Genomic DNA, 24,170 nt, shown 5'->3' with positions numbered 1-24,170 from the left:
TTTTCGGTATAATGATTTCTTTCCCTTTGGGTAGAAACTCAGAAGTGGAATTGCTGGATTGATGGTAGTTCTATTTTTAGTTACTTGAGAAATCTCATTACTGTTTTGTATAGAGGCTACTTTAATCTGCATTCTCACCAACAGTGTATAAGCTTTCCTTTTGTGTCATGATGCACAATTTCCTACAATCTATTCTGCCTGAGGAATGGAGAACAAATGAGATGGGACCAGAGTGGGAAACCAAGTCAGGAGACTGTTATAATTGCTCAAGTGGAAGATGGTTGTAAAGGCAGAACTGATATCTTGCCTTTAGACTGACTGTATCCACCATTTTGGTAATAAAGAATACCATGTGTCTTGAGGGGAGCAACACACACTGTGGGCTGGCGGAGGATGGGGATGGGGAAGGGAGAGCTTCAGGAAGAATAGCTAATGGATGCTTGGCTTAATACCTAGGAGATGGCATGATTTGTGCAGCAAACCACCATGGCACATATTTGCCTGTGTACAAACCTGCACGTCCTGCACATGTACTCATGAACTTAAACTAAAATTTGAGGAACAAAAACAGAGCATCATGTGTCATAGCTTAGAAGTTTTGCACCTGATGTAAATTGTATTTTATTTGTTTAGTTTTAGTTTGAGACGAATTCTCACTCTGTTGCCCAGGCTGGAGTGCAGTGTTGTGATCTCAGCTCACTGCAACCTTCGCCTCCTGGGTTCAAGAGATTCTCCTGCCTCAGCCTCCCGAGTAGCTGGGACTACAGGCGTGTGCTATCACGCCTGGCTAACTTTTTTTGTATTTCTAGTAGAGAAGGGGTTTCACCATGTTGGCCAGGCTGGTCTGGACCTGATGTTAATTTTATTAAACTTCACACATTATGTAAACAGAATTATAGACTAATATATACAAATTGAGCTGTAGATATTGCTTGCTTGCTTTATTCAGGAAGTCACTTCTTTTGAAGGTCTGGCCCCCTTGCAATGCAACTAAAGTTTTCCCCAAAATTGTTTATAATTTTTCTTTGAGAATAATTATGTTTTGTACTTGGTGGTGACCCTGATACAGAGATCTGTTTTGAAAACATCTACAAAGTTTTCTTACTGGCTGGGTGACCAGGAAAGGGAGGAAGTTAAGCATGACCCCAGGTTTCTGAGTATGGGAGGCTAGGATAGGGGCCCCAGGGCAGAAGCAACTCCAGATTGGAGGCCTGGGACAGTTTTGCAGGAAATTCTTGAATGTATGAAAGAAGAAAGATTGTTTATCTGGAGGACAAAAAGTTCCTGTTATTCCTGAGATGACCCACATAGAAAAGAGCCTGGACAACATCAAAGAGAAAAAAAGGAATATGGCAGTAAATTTAAAATTGACCTTCACCTAATGAAACAAACATAGCTCCATGGATTTTTCAGTCAGTGTTGACCCAGAAATTACACAATTCAAACCCTTTATTTAACTGGTGAGCAGGGGGCCTCCGGCAGTTAAGTCACTTGTGCGAGGTCATATAGCTAAGAGAACTTAATTTCTTTATGTCAAGTAATTGCAAAACATCATCAGTTACTTGGCGTATGTTTTGTGTATCCTTCTGTATACACAAACTAACTGCAATTTATACTTTGTTAAAAGCTCCTTTTAAATTTTCTTTTCTATTAATGGAATAAATTTCTAAAATTTGCAACACATTTTCCTTCATTACCATTTGTGTCTCTGCAATGAGGATCTTCCCACTATTTAGTCATTCATGCATTTACTGATTGGGGAGATTTTTCATTGCTCTTTAAAAATTTGACGAAAGGTAACTGTATTATGCAATAATGTGGGTACTCTAAGTCCTTGACATTAGCAGCATTTTCATTCTCTTCTTCATGCCTTTTCTCTTTTGTTGTTCCTCTCCTCCGGAGAAATCAAAACAAAGCATGTTCACACCCATGCTAGACCAATAAGTTAGGGTACTTTAAACCGTGTGTGTGTGTGTGTGTGTGTGTGTGTGTGTGTGTAGTGAGTATTTATTTAGCAGAGAGTCTGACTGTGCTTCATGGGAAAGGAGAGAAGAGCCATCAGGGGCCCCGTGAACCTCTCCTCTGCTGTCCAGCACAGATCCATTCTTGCGTCAAACATGAACACCCGGTCAGCAAAATAACCATCTTGCCATTAATCAGAGCCATCCTCCTTAGATAACAGTTTGTGTTTGTACGTGTTCCCCTTGGGGATTTCAACCCTGGTTCCCATCCTAAGAAGTTTATCAAATAATTCCTTTTAATTCTGTCACGGAGAGAGATTCTAGTGATTTTAATGTCCTCCACCTTTTCATGTTCCCAGTGTCTCACCCTTCAATCTCTGGTCCCAGAGTGCTCAGGACTCCTGGGCATGGCCTTCCAAGGGTCTGTCCTGTAGAGAGGAGCCATTCATCACTCTCTAGCAATATTTCTTTTTCTTTAGGACACTACTCTCAGTTAGATATAGAATTAAGTGATCTAATTAAATACGCAATATTTTGTTTTTAATCCTCTTGTTTGTAATTATTGTATTTTGTCTGTTTTGAATCCTGGACCTTGAACTTTATTAACACTTATGTTGTTCACCACTGTACCCCAGCAGCTGGCAAAATACTTGACACCTGGTTGATGATAATATCTGCTGCAACAGTGAATTAATTAAATTAATCCAAAGGACAAATAATGTGTTATTCATTATATGAAATAGGGTTAGGTTCGTATATGGATGACAACATCTAAGAAAACTGTGGCTTAAATGAGATGAAAGTTTCTTTCTTTTTTATCGAAAATGATGGAAATAGGTGGTCTGTGCCTGTAGGGTAGCTTTATTAAATTCTCAGGGACCCAGAATCCTTCTATCTTGTGGCTCTGCACCCTCAGTCTGTGACTTCTGCCACATAGTCCAAGATAGCAGTATGAATTCCAGCTATCATGTCTGCTTACAACTATAAGGAAGGGGGGCCTTCTATTAGTCAGTTTTCACACTGCTATGAAGAAATACCCAAGACTGGGTAATTTACAAAGGAAAGAGGTTTTATTGACTCACAGTTCCGCGTGGCTGGGAGGCCTCAGGAAACTTACAATCATGGTGGAAGGGGAACCAAACATGTCCTTCTTCACATGTGGGTGGTAAGGAGAAGTGCAGAGCAAAGGCAGGGCAAAACCCCTTGTAAAACCATCAGGTCTCCTGAGTTCTTGTGAGATGTAACTATCATGAGAACAGCATGGAGGTAACCGCCCCCATGATTCAATTACCTCTCACTGGGTCCCTCCCACGACATGTTGGGATTATGGGAACTAGAATTAAACATGAGAGGTGGATGTGAAAACCACTAAACCATATCAAAACTAAAGATGGGAATGACTCTTTTTTTAAGGATATTTGCTATGTATCAAATTGTTTTCCCCCGGAATTCATATGTTGAAGCCTTTATCCTCAATGTGTTATTTAGAGATGAGGCATTTGGAAAGTAATAAGGCTATATGAGGTCATGAAGGTGAGGCCCTCATGATGTGGTTAATACCCTTACAAGAGACACAAGAGGGCTTGTTCACATGTGTGCTCTTTCTCTCTCTCCCCACCCCCTTTCTTTCTCCCTCTCTCTTCCCTGTGTCCCCGGCCTCAAGTGCACAAAGAAGAAGTGATGTGAACACAAGTGAGAGTGAGATGACAGCTGCCTATAGGCCAAGAGAAGAGCCCTCAGGATGCAACTACCTCGCTGGCACTTTGATATTTTACTTCCCAGGCCTCAGAACTCTGAGTAATAAATTTCTGTTGTTTAAGCCACCCAGTCAATGGTATTTTGTTATAGCAGCTTGAACTGACTAATACAATACTTTTTAAACGATATACGATACTTTCAATATGGGTAGAACATAGTAATATGGCCATGCTTAGCTACAAGGGAAGCTGAGAAAAATAATCCATACTCTGAACAGCTTTGTGCCCAGCTAAAACCAGGTATCCCATTAGTAAGGAAGAGAAGAATGGATACTGTCAACTTGGCATCCAAACATACCCTTTTTATCCAAACTTTGTTTCCAAATAAAGACAACAGCAGAATCTTGTATTTGTCTAACATGATACAACTATCCCTTAGACAACTAAAAGCATGATAACTGTCTCCCAAAAAGATGATTAAAAGAAATCTAGTCAACTCACATTCTCCCACTTAATATCCTGAATTTAAATTATGAAATATAAGGGTAATGAGTTTTAACACATTTGGCGTTAGGTGGCAGAAGAATGGGAGAAAAGCAAAGAAATTTGGCTAGTATGTACACAAATGTATTCATATGAAAATAAGTATAAAATACTCATAATCGCTGTAGTCCTTTTTGTGCAGCTGTTCATGTGGCTGTCACTGGTATTTATAACTATTCTCTTCCATGATCCATTCTGTATTCCCTTTGCCTTCAGCAAACACATTAGCTGGTCATGGTTCCCCGTCCTGTAGTTTGACCCAAACGTGATTCCTGAAGGGTTTGGGCCATTAGCAGTTCTGCCTGTATTGGTTTTAATCTGACCCTGACTTTAATCACAGGACATGATAGTACTCAAAGGTACTCTCAGGGATCTCCCACATTCCATATAGTCCTACTTGCCCTCATTAAGTAGTGGTAGCCCACTTTCCCCTTGACAGTGTTAATCACTCATGTGAGTACACTAATCCCTTCTTTGTCTGTGGATACATGGGAATATGGAGCCTTAAGTATTCAGGTGATAGTCTCAACTACCATTGCTATGTCCCCTGTTGGAAGCATGTCTTCCTTGTGAACCAAGGCTTGTAGACCTGCTTAACACGATGTCATGAATATTGGAAAGATGTAGAGGTGGTATTCAGGGGAGCCAATCTTTTGGGCACCACCCCTTGGTTCTTGAACTCACAAATCCTGGTGGTGGAAGAAATAGCACTAATTGTTGACTTAGAGGATAAGTTGACTGTTGATTTAGAGGATATACCATATTCTAGAAGATATTACTTCAGCCTCACAAGCTTCCTTCAGGTGACATTGTAATTTTCAAAGGTCTTTTCTACAAATCTATCAGGTCAACATGACAGAGAACAACAGACAGCAGTATGAGATGACTAGTGAACTCTGTAAGCATGAGTCAATAGCCTCACTTACTTCACTGTAAAATGAGTTTCCTGGTAAGAAGTAATTTTGTGCTAGCACAAAGGTGAATCAGGCAGTCAGGGATGATGATTTTTGCAGAGGCTTTGCAGGTAAGGAAGGCAAATCTGTACTCCCAATGTCTATTCCAGTGAGAATAAAGTGCTGCCTCTTGTATGATGGAAGTAGTTCTGTGTAATCAATCAGCCTCTAGGTGACTGGCTGATCTTCCCAGAGAATGAGGTTTTCCATTCCATCCAACCTTCCTACAGTCCCCTATAATTCAAGCCTGTTAGGTTCCCTTCCAATTTTGGCTATTGTATAAGATTGGGCTGCCAAACTTATACTCTGAGTTTGACCTCTTCTTTTAGGGGTGACTGCTTATTAGCAATGTATTGTTTTCCAGATTCTCGGGGTCATCTAAATCCCCTTTACTGTTTCTTTTATTCCTCCTGCACAGTTGCTTATAAAATGTGGATATTGCTGCTGTCAGTGGTTTCATCTTACCTAGCCATAGTCTGGATTATTTGGTTATCTTGTCACTTTGTTAAAGATGTGCTACCTGAGTGTGTGTGTTTGTGCGCGCACGCGTGTGTGTGTGTATTCTAATATATTATAGCTGCTGCTTCTGGTTTTCTTTCTTTGGGCCACGGGGTGAGGCGATTCGGGGAGATTAAAAAATGATGCCTCTGCTACCAACATTTTGTTTTCAGGTTCTATTAATATTATTTCAAAACTCCCCAAATGTCTTAATGTGCTGCCAGAATTGAGAATCACTTCTCTAGAGGAGTGGAGAAAGTATTTTATTTGGTCAAACGTCTAGCTTTGCTCTCTGCATTCTGCTGCAAGACTCGAGGGTACTATGAGAAGCTGGAGAAGTCTTTAGAGGCCTCTGTACGTCCCAGCTCATGGTTCATCCACCATTATCCAAGCCAGGGTTCAAGCTTGTCTTTATCGCTAAAGAATCCCTGGACGAGGAACTCCCTGCTGCTATGTGATTTGATTAGATTAAAATTTAGCACAAATACCTGGAAATTTTCACAGTCACTGTGCTCTGGGGCAAGATTTCTCACAGCCCTTCTTGGCCATGACTGAACCGTGTGTTTGACCAAAATTTCCCATTTGCCGTAATGCTTGATATATAGGTTGACTCACTCATTAAGTAGGTTGCAGTTAGTTCAGACCAACTTATATATTCTAAGGTCTCAGATATTTTTGAGATACCATCCCAAGTTTCTGGTTTTCAGTATTGCTATTTAACCCCAGGTTTTGGTCTGTGCGAACAAAACAAAACTAAAACAATTAAACCTCCTGCCCCACAAATCAAACCAAAAAAAACCTTTCCCAAATGTAAGGATGATTAGTTATTCCAGAGTAGGAGTGTTAGGCATAGGGGCTTCAGAAAATGTGTTTCTTTGTCTCTTTGACCCACTTCTATTTATACCTCCTAGTGACTCTGGAGTTTCTCCATATGTGGGTTCAGTTTCTAGCATGTTCATTGCAGCAGCCAATATAGTTGTTATGGTCAGAACCTGATTCTTCAAAGTGAATGTTGATTCTGTATGGTTTCCTTATCCAAAGTATCAGTCCTCTTGTCTACCAAGGCTTTCCTCTGAGGACAATTCATGTCCTATTCCCTTGTGTAGCTTCCGATGGCAGGTAGTCTACTGCACATTGTTTCTTGGAGCAGTAACTTAAAGGAATTGATTTAAGGCCCCACAGAGTGATGTCACTCATGCTTCCTAAGTCAGAAGACCCAGGTTTGAGTCCTCGCATTGTCAGAAAATGGATGACTTTGGATTCAGTGCTATCTGCTGAGATAACTAAAAGAGACTGTGGTAGGGTTGGATATCCTCAGACAGAATTGTGGGGTTTGTATAAAGTTTGCAATTCTATGAGCAGAAGTCTTGCAGTAGACATGGCATTTACTCCTCCTTGTTGAGTCTTTTCCACTGATATGCAGTGCTTTGGGGGTGTTAATACTCTACGAGGTGTCAGCCTGTATTCTGGATTGAACTTGTGAATGTTTCACAGTTTTCCTTTGTCATGGGGATATAATTAGAACTGGGCCATTACACCTTCTTCAAATATGCTCATAAAGGATTTTTGTAATCATGGTATTTGGGGACTGTATGGCTGTTAGCAATCAAAAGTGGATCTTGCAGCATACATCGTCAAGATAAGGGTCTAAGAGGTCACCGTCTAAGCTCATCACAGGCAAATGTCAATGCTAACTATATTCTTTTTCCTGAAAATTGTTCTCCACTTGTTATTAAAAAAAAAATGAGGGGTCCAGGCACAGTGGCTCACACCTGTAATTCCAGCACTTTGGGAGGCCGAGGGAGGTGGATAATTTGAGGTCAGGAGTTTGAGACGAGCTTGGCCAACATGGTGACACCAAATCTCTACTAAAAATATGAAAATTAGCCAGACGTAGTGGTGGGCACCTGTAATTCCAGCTACTAGGGAGACTGAGGTAGGACGATCGCCTGAACCCAGGAGGCGGAGGTTGCAGTGAGCGAAGATCACGCCACTGCACTCCAGCCTGGGTGATAGAGTGATGCTGTCTCAAAAAAAAAAAAAGAGAAAAAAAAAAAAAGAGATAGTTTTAGCCTTTATACACTTTTTTAAAAATTCAAGTAAAATACATATAACAAAATTTATCATCTTAACTATTTTTAAGTGTACAGTTCAGTAGTGTTACATATATTCACATTTTTGCACAACCACTTCCAGCACCTTTCCACCTTGCAAAACCAAAATAACTGCTCTCCATTCCCTTCTCCCCTAGCCCTGCCATTCTGCCTTCTGTTTCTATAGATTTGACTACTGTAGGTATCACATATAAGTGGAATCATATAGTATTTGTCTTTCTCTGACTCCCTTATTCCGTTGTTCCATTTAGCACAATGTCCTCAAGGTTCACCCATGTTGTAGGATGAGAATTTCATTTCTTTTTAAAGTTGAATAATATTTAATTGTGTGATATACTACATTTTGTTTATCTATTCATCCATTGATAGACTCTCAGAATAGTGTGGCTATAAATATGAGGGTACAAATATCTCTTCATGACCCTGCTTTCAATTCTCTGAAGTATTTACTCAGAAATAGAATTACTGGATCATATGGAAATCCTATTTTTAATTTTTTGAGAAACCATCTTACTGTTTTCCATAGTGACTGTACCATTTTGCATTCCCGTCAAGAATGTACAAGTGTTCCAGTTTCTCCACGTTCTTGCCAATGCTTGTTATTTTCTTGTTGTTGTTGTTTGTTTTTGGTAGTAGTCACCCTAATGGGTGTGAGGTGATATTGTGGTTTTGATTTACATTTCCCTAGTGATTGGCAATTTTGAACATCTTTTCATGTGCTTATTGGCCATATGCATATCATCTTTGGAGAAACGTCTATTCAAGTCCTTTGACCATTTTAAAATTGAGTTATTTGTTTTGTTGTTGTTGCTAAGTTATAGGAGTTATTTTATATTGTGGATATTAACCTCTTATAAATATTTTCTCCCATTTCATAGGTTGCCTTTTCACTCTCTTGATTCTGCCCTTTAATGCACAGAAGTTTTAAATTTTGGTGTCTGATTTATCTATTTTTACTTTTGTTGTCTGTGCTTTTGGTGTCATCCAAGAAATCAGTGCCAAATCCAGGGTCATGAAGCTTCCCCACTTCTCTTCTCAGAGTTTTACAGCTTTAGGTTTTAACTTTAGGTCTTACATTTAGATCCATTTTGAGTTAATTTTTGCACAGTGTTTAGCCTCTATAACCTTTTGAAATGGTTGATATCCTTGAACTTGGCTCACTCCTTTCTCCTCTAATTCTGACAAACTTTTCAAGTTCAGTGAATTTGCCTAAGATCTTGCATGTCAGATTTATCTCCAACTTAAAAGTATATTTTGGTGACAGCTCCCAAGGGGCTACAAGAACCGGATGAGGCAGGCCCTGTACTGCATATAACTAAAGGAGATGATTTCTATGAAAGAACCTTGAAAAGTATAAAATGATAATCACATGTGCATGGAATAATATTGGTTCTACTGGAAGTACACACCAACCACACTTTTTGATTGATTTCTGTGAAGTGAAGATGGATAGGTATACTTAGGAATAATGAGATTTAGGTAACTACTGAAGGATGCCTGTGCCAAATATATGATGGGACTAAATGAAATATTAATAAAACACAGGTGTGTGCATGTGTAATATATACAATATAATATATATGTATATAATATATACGTATATACACACATACATATATGTATACTTTTTCTTTTATTCTCTTTCTTGCTTTTTTTTCTTTGCCTTCCGTCCTCAATAACTAGCCTGGTTTCCTTGCAAAGGTTTGTCTGCTCTAGAGCAAACTGAAATCAAATCAGAAGCAAAAGAACCCCTTTCAATGACCTCGAATACCTGTAGTTTGCATGGAAGGAAATGTAGTGGAAGTGCTCATGTGTGAGCCTTTCCTGGCAGGACATTTCTTCCCGGAAGCAGGGATAGGGCACAGTGTAGAAGCCATATGCTCACAGACATGACGGGAACTTAATTGGATAAGGGACAGGAGAGAGGCGTACTGATTGTGAGAAGCGGTGCTGAGTAGTTGGCAGGTGTGTTTGGGTGTGGGAGAAGAATTTGCATTTGGATAGGTGCCTGGACCTGAGGGTGGAAACTGGAAATTAGATAGACAGGTGCCGGTGAGATGCAGAGCTAAAGGAAAAGATGGGAAATTGGACTGAGTCATGGAGAAGGAAATTCACAAGAGAAAATGAAATTGTGGTGGTGGAATGGCACTGGAGAGGGGTGTAAGAGAATAACTGGAAAGCCTGGGAAGCAGGAAGTCTAAGTGAAGAAAGAGAAACTCACCAGGGAATATGGAAATGGGTAGATAGTACTTACACTAAAAAAGAACGCGAAAACAAGAATGTAGAAGTGACTGTTACAGAGTAAAATGAACAGCGTGCCATCCCGTCTTTTAGAGGAGGTTATAAGAGTATGATAAAGAACAAATTATGACAACTGCATGAGGAGAGTACAAACATATAAAGGAGATTCATAAATATGGAGATAAGGAAATAAATAAATAAATTTATTTATTTATTATTTAAAAGAGAAGAGCAAGAATAATTTCAGAACATCTGAGTTTCTCTATATTTTTTTCCAGAATGCACAGAGTTTTGCCAGTGATCTTCTTAAAGCTAGAATTTCATTTCCTTTTTCCTGGAGGCATTGACCCTATATGCGGCATTTTCATTTTAATATTTATAATAAAGGAAATATACATGAACAAACATGTATTGCCATAGCATTTCGTCTAACATTTTATTTTGAAGAATATCTTTGTAAGTACGTATTTTCCTGCCTCAGTGCCATAAAGTGGGTTCACTAACTTTGGAGGGTCAGAAACTATTAAAGGAGATGTCACATTAGAATCATGCAGTTTTGGATTACATAGCTGCTCTTATGCTAGTAGTAGGATTATATAATAGAAATTTCCTTCTCATTATGTTCTATGACAGGAATTGACAAACTTTTCTGTAAAGGACCACATAGTAAACACTTTAGGTTTTGCTGGCCACATGAAGGTACATGGCCAACAAAACTTAATTCTGCTATTGTAGAATAAAAACAGCCATAGACAAACCAAAAGTGAGTGAGCACAGTTGTCTTCCAGTAATATTTTACAAACATTGAAATTTGAATTTTATATAATTTTCTTTTTCTTTTTTTCTTTTCTTTTTTTTTTTTTTTTGACGGAGTCTTGCTCTGTCGCCCAGGCTGGAGTACAGTGGCGCAATCTCGGCTCACTGCAAGCTCCACCTCCTGAGTTCAAGCGATTCTCCTGCCTCAGCCTCCTGAATAACTAGGACTACAGGTGCATGCCACCACACCCAGCTAATTTTTTGTATTTTTAGTAGAGATTTGGTTTCATCGTGTTAGCCAGGATGGTCTTGATCTCCTGACCTTGTGATCCGCCTGCCTCGGCCTCCTAAAGTGCTGAGATTACAGGTGTGAGGCACTGTGCCTGGCCTATATAATTTTCTTATGCCATGAAATATTATTCTTTATTTTTTTTAACTATCTAAAAATGTGAAAACCATTCTCAGCTTGCAGGTTGTACCAAAACAAGTGGCCAGTCAGATTTGGCCATAGGTTTTAATTTGCCAACTCGTACTTTGTCATACTATGGAGTGATTTCTTATCATTTCATTTGCTTGTCAGCATTTCTCTTAGTAATTTTTTCCTGATGTTTTGTAAATCAACTTTTCAGAACATTTCCATTTCCAGAAACTCTACTATTTCTAAGAGACATATGTTTATTTTCAGAAACACAGAATATGTAACTCTTTTTACACTAGCAGAGGGAATTATTTTGTGAAAGCACAAATTAAATTTAATTATTAGAATTATGTCTTCAAAAAATAACTAGATTTGAGTCTTCGGAATATGAGAAAATGCCAAATGTAATTCTTGGTTCATAGCCAGCAGTAGGATTTTTGCAGAATTGAAAAACACTAAACTTCATTATTTTAGACTAATCAAAATAGAGCTAAGTAAAAATTTATAATCCAATATCAAGTCCATCTGATAATGTAGTTGATTAAATTATCTTCAGGAAATCTAATCTACTTTAATAAAAGATAAGTATGATTTAATGTAAATGAATGGATTTAATTTACTTAAGGCTGCTTAAGCATTCTTTGTGTTTCTTATAAGAGTAAGTTATTTGTTTCAATATCATTTTTATATCATTTACTTAACCTATCTGTAAAGAAAGATTTTGATGTCCGAAGCAAAGATGCAGCTCAGCTTAGGCTGAGGCTGGAGTACCCAGTGCAGGAGTTTGAGGTTATAGTGAGTTGTGATTGTACCACTGCCCTCCAGCCTGGTTGACAAAGTGACCCCCTGTCTCTAAGAAAAACCTGAAATTTATATGCTAACTTGGAATACAAAGTCAGTTTGTAAATTTGTAAAGCAGAATTCTTTAAAATATTAATTTATATTCATTGACAAATAATAATTGTGTATATTTACGGGGTACAGTGTGACATTTTGAGTTATACATGCATTGTAAAAAGGTGCAATCAAGCTAATTAACATATCCATCTTTTCTGTGGTGAGAATGTTAAAAAAAAAACTATTATTTTAGCAATTTTTGAAATATGTAATACATTATTATTAACTGTGGTCACCATGATTATCATTAACTGTGGTCACCATGCAGTATAGTAGATCACTTACACGTCTTTCTCCAAATTTTCTTTATCCAGTCCACCACTGTTGGGCACCTGGGTCGATTCCATGTTTTTGGTGTTATGAATAGCACTGCAATGAATATGCAGGTACATGTGTCCTTTTGGTAGAACTGTTTATTTTCCTTCGGCATATACCCAGTCATGGAATCGCTGGGTCGAATACTCTTATATCTTTGAGGAATCTCCAAACATCTCTCCACAGTGGCCAGAACAATTTGTATTCCTACCATCAGTGTGTAAGTGTTTCCTTTTCTCTGCAGTATCACCAATATCTGTTATTTTTTTGACTTTTTAATAAAAACCATTCTGACTAGTGTGAGATGGTATCTCATGGTGGTTTTGATCTTCATCACTCTGATAATTAGGGATGATGAGCATTTGTTTTCACATGTTTCTTGGCCATGTGTATGTCTTCTTTTGAGAAATGTCTGTGCAGTCTTCTGCCCACTTTTTAATGGGATTGTTTGGTTTTTTTGCTAGTTGAATTTAGTTTTTTATAGATTCTGGATATTAGACCTTTGTTGGATGCACAGTTTGAGAATATTTTCTCCCATTCTGTAGGTTGTCTGTTTACTCCCTTGACAGTTCCTCTTGCTGTGAAATAGCTCTTGACTTTAATTAGGTCCTACTTACCAATTTTTGTTTTTGTTGCCATTGTGTTTGAGGACTTAGCTATAAATTATTCACCAAGACCAATATCAAAAAGGGTATTTCCACGCAGCCATAAAAAAATAATGAAATCAGGTCCTTTGCAGCAACATGAATGCAGCTGAAGACCATTATCCTAAGTGAATTAATGTAGAAACAGAAAACCAAATACTTCATATTCTCTTTTATAACTGGGAGCTAAACATGGAGCACGCTTGGACATAAAGATGGAAACAATAGACCCTGGGGACTACTATAGCGGGGAGAGAGAGGGTGGCAAGAGGGTGAAAAACTGCCTGTTAGTTACTATACTCAATACCTCGGTGATGGGTTCAATCATATTCCAAACCTCAGCATCACACAATATACCTTTGTAACAAACTTGCACATGTTCCCCTGATGCTAAAATAAAAATTGAAGGAAAAATTTAAATAATAAACAATAAACAGGCAAAAAATACATTTCTCTAGTCTAACTGAAACTGTACTCTTTCATCAACGTCCACCTTTCCACATTCCTCCCTCTCCCTGCCCAGCAGCTCATTGGTAAAAGTAAGTACAGTTGACCTTTGAACAACATGGCTTTGACCCGCATGGATCCACTTCTACGCAGATTTTCTTCCACCTCTGCCACTCCTGAGAAAGCAAGACCAACCCCTCCTTTTCCTCCTCCTCCTCCTCAGCCTATATTCAATATGAAGACGACAAGGATGAAGAACTTGATGATGATCCACATCCACTTAATAAAGAGTAAATATATTTTCTCTTGCTTTTGAGTTTCTTAATAACATTTTCTTTTCTCTAGCTTACTTTATTGTAAGAATACAGAATATTATACACACACACACACACACACACCATTAAAAAGTGAAAGAAAACTACGAAGCACTGATGAAAGAAATTGAAGGGGACACACAAAAACGGAAAGATAGCCCATGGTCATAGATTGGAAGAAGTATTATTGTTAAAATATTCATACTACTCAAAGAGATCCACAGATTCAATGAAATCTCCATCAAAATACCAGTTGCACTCTTCACAGAAATAGTAAAAACATTACTAAAATTTTACTTTTATAGAAATACAGAAGTTCCCAACTAGCCAAAGCAATCCTGAGCAAAGAGAACAAATGTGGCAGTATCACACTACCTGACTTCAAAATATACTACAAAGTCATTGTGACCAAATCAGCATGATTCTGGCATAAAATCAGACACATAGACCAATATAACAGAATACAAAACCCAGATATAAATTTGCACATTTACAGCCAATCAATTTTTGACAAAAGCACCAAAAGCATACATTGGGGAAAGAACAGAAGAATGGTGCTGGGCAAACTGAATATTCATATGCAGAAGAATGAAACTACACTTCTATCTCTCACCATAAAAAATCAAAATGAATTAAAGACTTAAATGTAAGAACTGAAACTATGAAACTGTTAGAAGAAAATATTGAGGGACTGCTTCAAGTCATTGGTCTGGGCAAAGACTTTTGAGTAAGACCTCAAAAGCACAGGCAGCAAAAGCAAAAATAGACAAATAGGATTAAATCAAGATAAAAAGCTTCTGCACAGCAAAGAAGCCAGTCAACAAAGTGAAGAGACAACCTTCAGAATGGGGACACTATTTGCAAACCATCCATTTAACAAAGGATTAATGACTGGGATATGTGAGGAACTCAAACAATAGCAAAAATAGTATTTACTTAAAATGGGCAAATGATCTGAATAGACATTTGTCAAAAGATGATATTCACTTGGCCACCAGGTATATGAAAAAATGCTGAGGATCGCACTAATAATCAGGGAAATAACAAATCACAACCACAAGGACATATCATTGCATCTCAGTTAAAATGGCTATTATCTAAAAGACAAAAACTCTGGTGAGAATGCGAAGAAAGAGAAATCTTAGTACATGGCTGGTGGAAATGTAAATTAATACAGTCACTATGGAAAACACATGGGAGGTTCCTCAAAAAACTGAAAATAGATCTACCATATGATCCAGCAATCCCTCTGCTGGATATATATCCAGAAGAAAGGAAATTGTCGAAATTTGTTAGATAGAAAAAAAAAAAGAAGAAGAAAGAAATCAGTGTATCAAAGAGATATCCGTACCTTGCATGGTTATTTCAGTGCTATTCACAGCAGCTAGCATATAGAATCAACCTAAGTGTCCATCAACAGATAAATGGACAAAGAAAATGTGATATATATATGCTCAATGGAATATTATGCAGCCATAAAAACAATAAAATTCTGTCATCTGCTGTAACATGGATGGAACTGGAAGGACATACATTGAGTGAAACAAACCAGATATAGAAAGACAGATATCTCATGTTCTCACTCACATGTGGGAGCTAAGAAGTTGATTTCATGGAGGTAGGAGGTAGACTGATGGTTACCAGAGGCTGGAATGGGTAGAGGTGAACAGAGAAGGAAGAGAGGTTGACTGGTGAGTACAAAAATACAGTTAGATAGAAAGAATAAGTTCTAGTTTTGATAGCACACTAGAGTGACTATAATTAACAATAATATATAGTTTCAAATAGTTAGGATACTGAATGTTCCTAATACAAAAAAAAAATCAGTGTTTGAGATGAATGCACTAATTACCCTGGTCTGATCACTATACATTATATATACCAAAACATTACTATGTACCCCATAAATATGTACAATTACTGCATTGATTATAAAATAAATTTTTAAAAAGCATTTAAAAAACTATAATTGATTTTATATTTCAAAATAGCTAAAAGAGATTTGGAATGTTTCCAGCACAAAGAAGTAAGTGCTTGAAGTGATGATGTCCTAAATACTGTGTATGTATCAAAATATCACGTACACTATAAATATGTACCATTATATAGCAATAAAAAATTGAAAAAATATAAACACAAAAAGGGGAGACACACACATAAAGAAATCTCTGATTTGATCATTACACATTGTGTGCATGTATCAAAATATCACATGTACACCATAAGTATGTACAATTATATATTGAGGAAAAAAAATTGAACAAATACAAAAAGGAGAGGCACATATACACATATAAAGAAATCCCGGCCAGGGATGGTGGCTCACACCTGTTATCCCAACACTTTGAGAGCCTGAGGCAGGCGGATCATGAGATCAGGAGATGGAGACTGTCCTAGCCAACATGGTGAAACCCCGTCTCTACTAAAGGACAAAAAATTAGCCTGGCATGGTGGTGTGCGCCTATAGTCCCAGCTACTTGGGAGGCTGAGGTAGGAGAATGGCTTGAACCCAGGAGGTGAAGATTGCAGTGAGCTGAGATCGCACCACTGCACTCGAGTCTGGTGATAGAGCCAGACTCCGTCAGAAAGAAGGGAAGGGGAGGGGAGGGGGGGAGGGGAGGGGAAGGGGAGGGGAGGGGAGGGGGAGGGTGGGGGAGGAGGGGGGAGGGGGAGGGGGACACGGGGGAGGGAAGGGGAGAGGGGAGAGGAGGGGATCCCTTGCTGTTTTGCTGGCTATGATATGTGGAACCGTGACATCATCTTGTGGTCCCATGAAAGGGACCACCTGAGGACAAACCTAGCCTGCAAGTTTAGGTCAAACCCGTCAAGGAAGGCAGAACAAAAAAATGAAAATCGGTTCCCGACTTTGTTGTCCTACTGAATTAAGCAACCCTGAGGCAAGCTTACCTTTGGACTTCCTGTTGTATAATACATTTCCCTTATCACTGAAGTCAGTTGAATTGAAGTTTTCTGTTACATGAATCAAAAGCACCATAAAGAACATGAAATTCAATGCTAATTCAGTTTATGCTTCTAAAACATTACTTAACTGATTCTATTGTATCTCTTAGCAAGAATCAACTGTACAACAGATTCTGCAAAGAAGAGACTATTCAAAGAGAAAAATGAAATTATATACACATGTTTGCAATATTTAACTACCTGAAAAGTGTCTGAATTTCTTTAATGCAGTTCTGATTCATCCTGGCATGCATACTCTGCCTGGCTACAGGCAAGAACGTTTTCCACAGGTCTGCTGCCTCACCTCTGCTTTCATCTTTTAATGATGGCTTGTTGCTGCAATCCAGAGAAACAGCACTTACTGACAAAATAGCAGCTTCCTAATTTCACCTGGGACAGAGAATACACTCACGTGCTGTGTAAATTGTTGCTTTGGGGATCAGACTGCTGATTAAAAACAATGGGAAGTCAGAGCTGGTAACATGATGATGTTTGCTAGGGTTGCAGGGCCCTCCACGCATGCTCCACAGTTCTTGCAGTGCTCCAGATCTGCTTGGCTACTGACTGACATGCCATTGATAGACCGTGCCTTATCCAAGGGAGTTAGCCAGAACTCTGATCAGATCCTGCCACTCTTTGCTGGGATTATGTGAGCAAACAGAAAAAAGGTTCTGATAAACAGTTGCAACATTTGTTGACTCCTCACCAAACTTAATGTATGAGGTTTAGAAAGACTGGTAAGGGAATGGAGAGAAGCAAGAAGGAATAATTTGTAAATTAACTGTATAAAGGAATGATTTGTTAACTGTATAGAGTATTATAGGAAGTGTACATTTGTATAAAGTGATTCTATGAGAGCATCCTCAATTAAACTGAAACTGAGACTCTGTTATCTCTTATTTGTACAGAAAGCATAAGAAATTTTGTGAAATATTAAATTGGTCCTCAGACAGGATTGAACAAAGTAGGGGAAGGAGCCTGCCCAATGGATAAGAGAGGAAGAAGCATTATGGCATTATAGAATGCCACTGGAGGGGGTTTCAGATCTTGAATACAACCCTGTTTTTTTTGGCTGTGTGAATCTGGGGTGAGTAATTATCTGTAATATGGACATAATTATACCTGCTATGTCCATTTCAACCCATGCAGTGTAGATGGCATAGTTGGCTATGTAGAGTACAATAACCCAAACCCAATCTGCCAGCAAATTCAAGATCTGGGGTTTATGAAGTTGTCATTTGGTGGGATTAGTTTTAAAATTTGAAGGTATAGCATTAAAACATAATTCAATAAAGACTAATTTCCGAGCTCAAATGCAATCTACTTCTAGAGCGTAGCTTTTTGTATTTTAGCCGCTTACCCCTAAATGGGACTAAGAATATGTGTAGAGAAAATAGATAGCATTTATTTATGGTAATATCCTTAATGATAAATTTCCTCACCTGGTCCTCTTTGGTGTGCATTGTAGAACCAAGTTTTGAGTCTCTACTCTTTGGTGAAGGCTTGACACGTAGATAACTTATTCTGCTGATTAAAGTCAGTTCCTTAACTTTAGTTCCAGGGAACCGGTGACAAAGTTGGTGTTTTGTTGTGAAAATTAAGAAGTCCCGCCAAAAGACTCCTAGAACTGATAAACAACTTCAGTAAAGTTAAGGAGTACAAAATCGACGTACAAAATCAGCACAAAAATCAGTAGCATTTCTATACATCAGTAACTTTATAGCTGAGAGCCAGATCAAGAACATAACCTCATTTATAATAGCCACAAGAAAAATGAAATACCTAGGAATACATCTAACCAAAGAGATGAAAGACCTCTACAAAGAGAACTTCAAAACACTGCAGAAAGAAATCAGAGACATCACAAACAAATGGAAAAATATTCCATGATCATGGACTGGAAGAATCAATATCATTAAAATGATACTGCTCAAAGCAATTTATAGATTCAATGCTACTCCTATCAAATACCAACATCATTTTTCACAGAAATAAACAAACTATTCTAAAATCCATATAAACCAAAAAAGATCCTCAATAGCCAAAGCAACTCTAAGCAAAAAGAATAGAGCTGGGGGTATCACATTACCCACCTTCAAACTATACTATACAGCTACACTAACCAAAACAGCATGGAACTGATACAAAAACACACACATAGACCAATGCAACAGAATAGAGAACCTAGAAATCTGCACACCTACAGCCATCTCATGTTCGTTAAGGTCAAGAAAAATAAGCAATGGGGAAAGGACTCCGTATTCAATAAGTATTGCTGAGATAACTGGCTAGCCATATGCAGAAGAATGAAACTGGGCCCCTACCTTTCACCATGTATAAAAATTAACTCAAAATGGACTAAAGATTTAACTATAAGAAGTCAGACCATAAATATCCTCAAGAAAACCTAGGAAATACCCTTCTAGATATTGGCTTTGGCAAAGAACTCATGGCTAAGCCCCCAAAAGCAATGGCAACAAAACCAAAAATTGACAAGTGGGACCTAATTAAACTAAAGGGTGTCTGCACAGCAGAAGAAATTACTAAACAAACAACCTACAGAAAGAGAGAAAATATTCCCAAACTACCCATCTGACAAAGGTCTAATATCCAGAATCTATAGAGAACTTAAATCAACAGTCAAAACATAAATAATCCAGTTTAGAAATTGACAAAGGACACGAACAGGCACCTCTCAAAAGAAGACATACAAGCGGCCAACACGCGTGAAAAACTGCTCATCATCACTAATCATCAGAGAAATGCAAGTCAAAACCACAGTGAGATACCATCTCACATAAGTCAGAATGGCAATTATTAAAGAGTCAAAAAATGCCAGATGCTAGCGAGACTGCAGAGAAAATAGCATATATAGTGTTGGTGGAATGCAAATTAGTTCAGCCACTCTGGAAAGCCCTTGGAGATTTCTTGAAGAACTTAGAACTACCATTCATTCTAGCAGTCCTATTACTGGGTATATATCCAAACGAAAATAAATTGTTCTACCAAAAAGATGCGCACACTCATATGCTTGTCCCAGCACTCTTCACAATAGCAGAGACCTGGCATTAACCTAGTGGCAACCTAGTTGCCTATCAGTGGTGGACTAGATAAAGAAAACGTGTTATTTATACACCATGGAATACCATGCAGCCCTTCAAAGAATGAAATTGTGTCCTTTGAGCATCATGGACACAGCTGGGGGTCATTATTCTGTGAATTAATGCAGGAACAGAAAAGCAAACACTGCATGTTCTCACTTATAAGTAGGAACTAAACACCGAGTGTACATGAACATAAAGATGGGAACAGTAGATACTGGGGAAGAGTAGTGGCAAGGGAGTGGGGAGTGTGGGCTGAAAAACTGCCTATCGGGAAGCATACTCGCTTCTGGGTGATGGAACCATCCATACCCCAAACTTTAGCATCCTGCAATATACCCATGTAACAAACCTGCACAGGTACCCCCAAACTGAATATCAAAAATAAAACGATTTCTATAAAAACACCCCCCCACCCCACACATACACAAAGAAAATTAAGGAGTCTAACCAGTATGCCTTGAGAGGGTCTGTGTTTGAATCCAGGATTTTCAGCAGAAAACGGCTTTAAGCCCACTCTATCCGTTTCAGCCTGTGCTCTGTTGAGATCTCCAGATCTTCAGTTGAAAAAAGAACTTGGCATCACATTTTGGGGCAATAACCAGCAGACCAATGGCATTATAATTTGAGTGGTGTAGGCCGTGTCTCTTAAAAAGGGGTGGGAGTAGACTACTCTTTAAACGTTTCAATGGGGCATCATATTAAAAATGTCAAATTGAAGTTAATAATTTGGTGAAAATTGAGATTTACCAGAGTGAGAATTTTACTTGAAAATCTGGTGGCAAGAGGGCTTTAGCTTAGTTTTATGTAACTTAAGGTGACAATCAAGATAGTTGTGGACAGAGATCCTATCAAGTTCTAGCTGAGGTAAGCTCCAGGTTGTTCAAATTCAGAAGTAGGGGATCTAGGACCACAGATTGTAGAAAATCTGCCCTCACATACATCAATAGCAATCTGTGCCACAGTCACATTTCAAGTCAGAATCACGCTGAGAGCAGCTTGTTCCCAAATCTGCTGTCATTAATAATCTCAACAGCCAAGTCCATGGTTTCCCACTGGGTTTTATTGTACTTAAGATTTTTTTAAAATAATATAACATTTCTACCAGTAAATTGAATCAATCCTTGGGTGGTTTTGTTTGTATTCTACCTTTGTATTTCCTGGCTAACTTCGACAGTAGCTTTCTTTTGTCGTTGCTCCTGGAGATCCTTGTCAAGCCAGGAACACTGAGGCATAAGTCACATGTTTCTCAACATTTGGCAGACAAGGTTGGCTTAAGACTGTTAGTAATTTGATAATAAGAAAGAGGAGAAAGGGTTTTGGGCAGTTGGTACAGATGAAGATTTTTTTCTGTTTGGAAAATATTACACATCAATTTAGAGTTCTTCACGTTTCCTTGTGTTCAGTTTCAGCTCTATTGAGATTGAGAGATACGCTGAAGGTGAAATGACCTTTTAGATGCAACTGAAAATTATATATGGTTGTGTGAAAAGAGGAGCTATTTTATGGTTCATACAACTGTTCTATGAATTGGAAAGATGGCTACAGTTTCTCCTGGATTTATCTCATCATGTGACATCCAGTGATAGTGAATTATGTCTTTGGATGAATTTTGCTAGACATTTTGTCAGATAGTGAAAAACAATTATGCACTGAGATATAGTCTCTGGGAGAATAATTCTCTAATCCATGATAAACTATTGGTAGAGTTTAGAGGGAAATGGAATCATCTAGAATTATGTAGTATACAAAAGACATTGAAAATGTCCTCCCCCCAAAAAAGAAAATGTTCTCCTTTAAAAGACTTGTGGGATGATTGCAGAGAATCAAGTAACTTGAAAGACAATCAACAGAAAAATCAAACAATATTCTAGAATTTATATCAACACTGGGGATGGTGGAAAGATGTGAGAGAGCAGGAGATGATTGCATTCAAACTAGCTAGAAAGTTTAGTCATTTATGAGGCAACCTTGACCCAGTCCTAAAAGAAATGTTGGAGCAGCATTGACAAAAATGTATAGAAACAACATGTATTGGCTGCTGGTGGAAATTTAATTCTACAGAATTTCTGGGCAATCAGAAATTTTGTCAGTATGGTTGAAAAATCTTTGAACACATTTCTTTCTCATAATCTAGTAATTTCATTTCTCAGAATTTGATTCATTACATAATTAGAGACATTTTCAAGGATGTTTACTGTAGCACTTTTTATGACAATAAAATGCTTGCAACAAATTAAGCATCCTGATTTAGAGGGCAGTTAAATAAATTAAGATACATTCATGGAATCATAATTTGGAGAAAACAAAATGACTTGGGAAAATTCCCAAGTTATCTTAACTTTTAAACCAAGTTAGAGAATGTTTGTAAAGCTTACAATCTAAAGTTTGCTAATGAAAAAGTATGAGAGAAATGGAAAAATGATTAGATGGTCATACACTAAAATGTTAGTGGAAAGTGGTGACAGGTTATTTTAATTTTGTTCTTTAGATTTTACTTTCTGGATTTTCTCAATAAACGTATTTTACCTTTATAATTAATGTTTAAGAATAATATAAATGTATGAGGAAGTAGGAAAAAAAAAAAAAGGTGTGATTGGAAGAGGTGGCAGGAGATTCTTCCTGAGAAGGGGTTATTCCTGAAGCAGGATAGTGCAGCAAAACAAAGACCAGCTTCCCTGAAACCACAGGGTAAAGTTGAGGCTAGATAGATGTAGAGTGTAGGGGATTGAATGCCTGGAATACTAGACTCAAGAAATTAAGTTAGGAAACTGCCCTAGACTCTTGCACAAAACAACATGCTACTAGAACTATAGTTGGTCTGGGAATGTTGTCTCTGCAGCGATATTTGTGATGGCCGTGTAAATAAAAAGGCATTCGGATCAAACAGATACTGATCACTGGTCAATTCACTGTGTAAAGTGGGACCCATAACTGGAAGAAATAGTTTATCATTGTTTGGTAATTGGTATGATCTGGCTGTGTCCCCACCCAAATCCCATCTTGAATAGTGGTTCCCATAATCCCCACATGTCATAAGAGGGGCCCTGTGGGAGGTAATTGAATCATGAGAGTGGGTTTTTCCCATCCTGTTCTTGTGATAGTGAGTAAGTCTCACAAGAGCTGATAGTTTTACAAAGGGCGGTTCCCCTACACATGCTGTCTTGCCTGCTGCCATGTAATACATGCCTTTGCTCCTCCTTCACCTTCTGCCATGATTGTGAGGCCTCCCCAGCCATGTGGAACTGAGAGTCCATTAAACCTCTTTTTCTTTATAAATTACCCAGTCATGTCTTTATTAGCAACATGGAACAGACTAATACAGTAATTTAGAAAACAAAATAATATAATGCTATCTATACACTTCTGTATTATTAGGATGTTTTAAAAAACAGAATAGAACATTGAAGTTTCATTCTGCCCTGATTTGCCTCTTTCCTCCCTCCTTCCTTCTTTCTTTATACAGAATGAATAGCGCTACGCATGTTATTCTGTAACATGCTTTTTTTCACATAGCACGACACATGTTTCCAGGTTCAATACACGGAACTTACAGAGGTCATGTAAAGTTAAAGTCTGATGCATTTTCTTCTGCATCATAATTTGTCATCTGAATTGATTCACATTGAAGCCCATTCCAAGTTTGCTCAAAGAGCTTAGTAACGTATCCCAAATGACCCAGCTCACAAGTGCAGAGTTGGTTTAGACATAGGCCTCCTGACTCAAGCAAACATTTTTTCATCTCCACTAGCTGCTTACTTGCCCCTCTGTGAAAATTACTGTAAAATTAATGAACTGGGTCCTTTCTTGGTACTCAGTGTTCTATGGCAAGTATGTCTGAGCAAGCTGGATTACTTTATGAATTAATATTGTCTTCACTGAAGGAAGAAAATAGGAAGGCTCCACACTGTAAAGACAGCTTTGCCAATTTCTCTGTATTCCCAAGGGTTGACCAGATCCCATGTGATGAATAATAAAGGAGAGAAACCATCCCATAGCAATTAAGACATTACGGTGTTATGTGTTTGATGATACTCTAACACCAAGAAGGAGAATGGATTCTGTGAACCAGGGCACAATAGAAGAATAAAGCAAAAATAATCACTGCCCTGGCCAAGTTCTCAGAGGAACTGTGCACACGTTTCTTGCTCAGAGCAAATTCATCATGCTGTTCCTGGGAGATCTTAATTCCATCACTAGCCCAAAATAAGACAATAAATCAATTCACAATTTCAATGTGATAAAATTTCCATGGCTCTGTCAAGAATTTGGAATTTATACCTTCAAAGAACTTTTTTGTTTTTTCAGAG

The sequence above is a fragment of the Theropithecus gelada genome, chromosome 8 (assembly GCF_003255815.1).
Source record: "Theropithecus gelada isolate Dixy chromosome 8, Tgel_1.0, whole genome shotgun sequence".
NCBI lineage: Eukaryota > Metazoa > Chordata > Mammalia > Primates > Cercopithecidae > Theropithecus > Theropithecus gelada.
Note: the sequence above shows the minus strand (reverse complement) of the source record.